Source organism: Humulus lupulus, chromosome 9, assembly GCF_963169125.1.
Source record: "Humulus lupulus chromosome 9, drHumLupu1.1, whole genome shotgun sequence".
NCBI lineage: Eukaryota > Viridiplantae > Streptophyta > Magnoliopsida > Rosales > Cannabaceae > Humulus > Humulus lupulus.
In genome coordinates this window covers 178,245,253-178,251,226 of record NC_084801.1, presented here as the reverse complement: position 1 = coordinate 178,251,226, position 5,974 = coordinate 178,245,253, and positions in this window count along the sequence as shown.

The window sequence follows — 5,974 nt, the reverse complement described above, 5'->3', positions numbered from 1 at the left end:
CTACACCACCACCCACGACCCCTCTGCGAGACTGAGCCACCCACGACCCCTCCACGAGACCGAACCACCCAAGACCCCTGAGCCCCTATCGTATGCGTCGTTTGCCCATGACCGGCCCCCAAGCCCCCCACCGTTTGCCCAATACCCACGATCGTTGGCCGTTGGCCCTTCATCGTTCATCGTTCGTGTTGTTCGCCGAGCGTGAGGGAGAGGGAGTTGAGAGAGTGAATGTTGCGGCTGAGAAGTGAGAAAGATAGAGAGATAGGGTTTAGGGGAAAAGAAAAAAGCGTGGGTAGGTAGAATTTTTAGTTTTTATTTTAATTTTAAATACAAATTTATTATAAATATATTTTATTTATATTTTTTCCAACTATGTACACACGTGGCATGCCACATGTTATACAATGTGTACGCATCATATTATTTACTCCACATAAGCTTCCAAATAAGCATTTATAATAATAAAATAATATAATGAAAATAAAAAATGGGGAGAAAATTGAGCGGGAATGGTTAAAAAATTTCCCTCCATAATATACGTAGGTAAAGATTATTACCTGCTGATATTATTGGTAGGTAAAGCTATGTTCCAAAATATAATTAATGGACTAGCATTTACCTACTAATATTATCTACCAATAAATATTGGTAGGGAAAACATTACTTTCCCTACCAATATATATTAGTAGGTAAAGATCAGATTTATTGTAGTGTCAAAAATCTTCGCTGGTCTACCAGGTAGCCAGATTACCCAGCCATTCCTTGTCATTTATCACTTCTATTGCCACGTCATCGAACTCCAATTTTTGGGGATAACAATACTGAAATTATATATTCCCTTCAAAATATTAATATTATTATTTAAAGTATTTATTTTATGATTTTACTAAAATAATATTTGTATTAAATTAAATAATTATTTAAAATACTATTTTATGTAACTAGTTTTTATTATTTAAATATTTTTATTATTTATTAGATAAAAGTGTGATAAGTTATTTCAGTATAGATTTAGTCCTATACTGCACCAAACACAATGTGACACTTAAATAATCTAGTGTAGCCAGTCTTCTCCAATCCAATCTCAATCCCACCCAATTGTCCAGTTCAATCTTGTTGGCCAAACAAATAACCCTAAGGCCAACCTTCGATTTGGTGGGGAAAAAAATGCTAAGGAAAATGTGAGGAAAGAAAAGGTGTGGAAAAAGAAAAAAAAAATTGTGTCTGGAATGAATTCCCTATAAAAAAAATATTTCTTATGTTTTTTTAAATAAAATAAGAGGGAAAGAAAATAAATTCTAGATAAAAATAAAATAAATTATATTTCTATAATTTTTTTATCAACTTTTTTGATTTGATATTTATATTAAATCATCTCAAAAATAAATAATTTTAAAAAAATTCTCCATGGTTTCCATTTAGATGAGAAATATGTTGAACAAGACATTTTAAGAATTAATTTCCAACATATATTTGAAATTTATTATGATTAAAAGCAATATTAATTATTTAAGCTATCTATCATACCAAAAAAAAATATGGCTTATGGCTTTATCTCATGCGCAACGAGCACATCCTTGGCCGCGAGACTAGAGAGAATTTTGTTGAGCTACTCGCATCACATACTTGCGATTTCTTATAAAGTTATTAAAAGACAATAAAAATGACAGAAGGGAATCGTACAAAAATTCAAGTCATATTATTAAAGAGCCAAGTTTAGTCATTGATGTTTTTCTCTTGTTTTCATTTTATTGAATAGTATCGAATCAGAATTTTACAGCCAAGCATGTTTGAACGAGATAATACAAAGATAGGTAACCTCATGAAAATTCTGTTAAATTGAAAAACAATAATATGAGCATTATCAGTAAATCAGATTCAAAACAACATTACATGCTCATACAACAATCCAGGAACGCATTTTATTTAGAGCATTGAATTGAATATACATAGATGAAACATACCTGACATTGAGTCTCCAATGTTCATACTTGAATCTCTCCACGATCTACACAAAACAATATTAGAAAAGCAATGCAAGAGAGATCTTATGGAGAGCAACCCTTACCAAACCATATGCCACTGTATGTTTCCCAACAACATATATGTTCAATATATATGTCTCATATGCCTTCTTACCCTAAGGGGTATATTGGACCTATTGGGCTTATATTATCAAATATGGTGGACTATGATTTAATGGGCCAACCTATAGTCTTTAGGGTGCTACCATGTGCCTCAATTGCAATTAGATTAATATTAACCATCCCATTATGGTCTTTAACTATTCGTAGGCACTCTAGAAAATGATTGTGATAATGGAATTATGTTTGTAATTATATTAGTCCATATAAAATTCTAACATTCTCCCACTTGGACAATATAATCAAACTACCATAATATTGTCCATCACAAAAGACAGTCTAATAAATCATATATAATATCATATCGATAGGATACATATATTATTTATGATTCGGTCTTGAAGACATTCAAAAAACAATAACAATCATTAAACCAAACATGCATGTGGTACATTAATTTGAGACTATGCGCATTCATCTCCTTTTGTACCTGTCACTTCGGTGAACAATAGTATATACTTATATAAACATATATACGTAACAACAACAATAAGAAGTGACTTCAATTATCATTATGCATGTTCATAACAAAACACAAGCTATAAGCAATCCATACAAAATACTAGCATGTTTGATACATAATAACAAAACTCCCACTGAGCTCAACAAGCTAGGCTCCTAACAATCCCATTCGAGCAACATGCTCCAGAAATACACATATGGGTAAGCCTTTCGTTAGTGGGTCTGCCAACATGCTAGTGGTAGGCGTATACTCAATAGAAATGAGGGACTCAGCGACTTTCTCTTTAACAAAATAGTACTTTATATCAATATGCTTTGAGCGAGAAGTACTCCTAGTGTTCTTAGAGAAAGCTACTGCTGCGGAGTTGTCACAATACAATTTCAGCGGCCTCGAAATAGAGTCTACAACATTCAAAGCTGAAATGAAATTTCGCAACCATATTGCTTGACAAGTAGCCTCATAACACGCCATATATTCTGCCTCCATCGTAGAAGAAGCTGTGAGTGTCTGCTTGACACTTTTCCATGAAACAGCTCCTCCAGCCATCATATAAATGTAGCCTGAAGTGGACTTTTTATCATCCACGCATCCTGCATAATCGGCGTCACTGAACCCAACTATATCAAGAGTGTCAGCTCGCCGATAAGTCAACATATGATCCTTTGTACCCTGAAGATACCTCATGACTTTCTTAGCCGCTTTCCAATGGCTAAGACCAGGATCACTCAAGTATCTACCCAACACGCCGACAACAAAAGCAATATCAGGGCGTGTGCATACTTGAGCATACATCAAGCTACCAACCAATGATGCATAAGGAATGACTTTCATTTCATCTCTCTCTTTATCATTTTGTGGACATTAGGCCTTTGAGAACTTATCACCCTTCACTATCGGTGCCTTCCCAGGAGAACATGCATGCATATTGAATCTTTTCAAGATCCGATCAATGTAAGTCTTCTGAGACAAACGAAGAATACCATTAGCCCTATCTCGAAGAATCTGAATCCCAAGCACATAGGAAGCCTCACCAAGATCCTTCATATCAAAATGGCTAAACAAAAGTTGTTTTGTCTTAGACAACAGATCAGAATTATTAGATGCAAGCAGGATGTCGTCAACATACAATACTAGAAAAATGAAACTGCTCCCACTGACCTTCATGTATATACATTGATCTACAACATTCTCCTTGAATCCATTTGCAGTGACAATCATATCGAACTTGAGATACCACTGCCTTGATGCTTGTTTAAGCCCATAGATAGACTTTTTGAGCTTGCAAACCATGTGTTCTTTGTCAGACTTCTCAAAACCAATAGGTTGAGTCATGTAAACATCTTCAAATAAATCTCCATTCAAGAAGGCAGTCCTCACATCCATTTGATTGAGTTCTAGATCAAAATGAGCAACTATAGCCATAATGATTCGCAACGAATCTTTGGTGGAAACAGGTGAAAATGTTTCTTTGAAATCAATACCTTCTCTCTGGCTATAGCCTTTAGCCACAAGCCTAGCCTTATACCTTTCCACTTGCCCATTCGAGTCCGTTTGATCTTATACACCCATTTGCATCCAATGGGTCTGCAACCTTTGGGTAATTCAACCAACTCCCAAACCTCATTTTGTGACATAGAATTTAACTCATCTTTAATTGCATCCATCCACAACACAGATTGAGGACTATTAATAGCTTCTTGATAGGTAACTGGCTCAAAAGTGTCTCCGACATCAAACTCATGTTCCTGTAAATAGACAAGGTAGTCATTAGGAATAGCAGACCTGCGGGTTCTCTGTGATCTTCTCACCATAGCTTCATCATCCCCAATATCAAGATTTTCATCTTGGTCTTGATTTTGAGGTTCATCATGAGTTTCTACCGGAATTTGTTCAATCACAAGGTCATCAACAGGAGCGGAAGCGGAAGCAACAGGTACAGGGACATAAACATGTTCTTCCCTGAATACAATTTCTCTTGACCCTTGACTTGAACCAAATTCTTCTTCAAAATAGACAGCTCTATCTGATTCTATCACTCTGGTGGTGTGAGAAGGACAATAGAACCTGGAACCCCTCGATCCAATAGTGTAACCTACAAAGTAGCCACTAATAGTTTTCGGATCAAGTTTCTTAGATTGTGGGTTATAGGGCCTTACTTCAGCTTTACATCCCCAAACATGAAAATGACGCAAACTCGGTTTCTTACCCGACCACAACTCATATGGTGTCTTTGGGACAGACTTACTAGGTACTTGATTCAAGATATAAGCAACAGTTCTTAATGCCTCACCCCATAAAAATTCTGGCAAGCTAGAATGAATCAACATACAGCGCACCATGTCAAGAAGTGTGCGATTTCTCCTTTCAGCGATTCCATTCTGTTGGGGCGTCCCTGGCATTGTATATCTTGCATCAATACCACATTCCTGCAAGTATTTGGCAAAAGGCCCGGGGTTCCTTCCAGTTTCATCATAACGTCCATAATACTCTCCACCTCTATCAGAGTTGACAGTTTTAATCTTCTTTCCCTTTTGAAGCTCAACATTCGTCTTGAAAATCTTAAAAACATCCAAAGATTCAGATTTTTCACGAATGAGCTCAACATGACCATACCGGGAAAAATCATCAATAAAGGTGATAAAGTATCTATAACCACCCATAGCAGGTGGAACAAAAGACCCACAAATATCAGTATGAATAGTCTCCAATACATCTGTGCACCTGTCTGACTTGCTCTTTCTAACCTTGGTAGTCAACTTTCCTTTTATATAATCAACACAGGCAGTGAAATCAGAGAAATCAAGATCCTGAAGTACACCATCCTTCACCAATCTCTCCATTCTATCTCTAGAAATATGGCCTAAACGTTTATGCCAAAGCATAGAAGATTTCAAATCTGATCTTGCACGTTTTGACCCAACAATAGCATTGAGAGAAGAAGAACAAGAAGAAGTAGAAGTAACAGGAAAAACATCATGTAAATCAAGCTTATATAAGTTTCCACATAAAGTTCCATTTCCAACCAACATAGAGTCACGATACAAAGTCAGTTTTCCAGTTCCAAAATGAAGACTATAACCTAGTCTATCCAAAATAGATACAGAAATCAAATTCATCCTAATGGAGGGTAAATAAGCAACATCATGCAACTCCAAAAAATGCCCAGTATTTAGTTGCAGTCTAACAGTCCCAAAAAATTCAACTCTGACTTTAGTATTGTCTCCCATGTATACATGCTCCTCCAACCTACTCGGTCTTCTTCGGTTTGTCACTGCCTGCAAGGAATTAGAAACATGAATTGTAGCTCCAGTATCTAACCACCAAGTGTTTGAGGGCACATCAATAATATTGGACTCTAAACAAACCA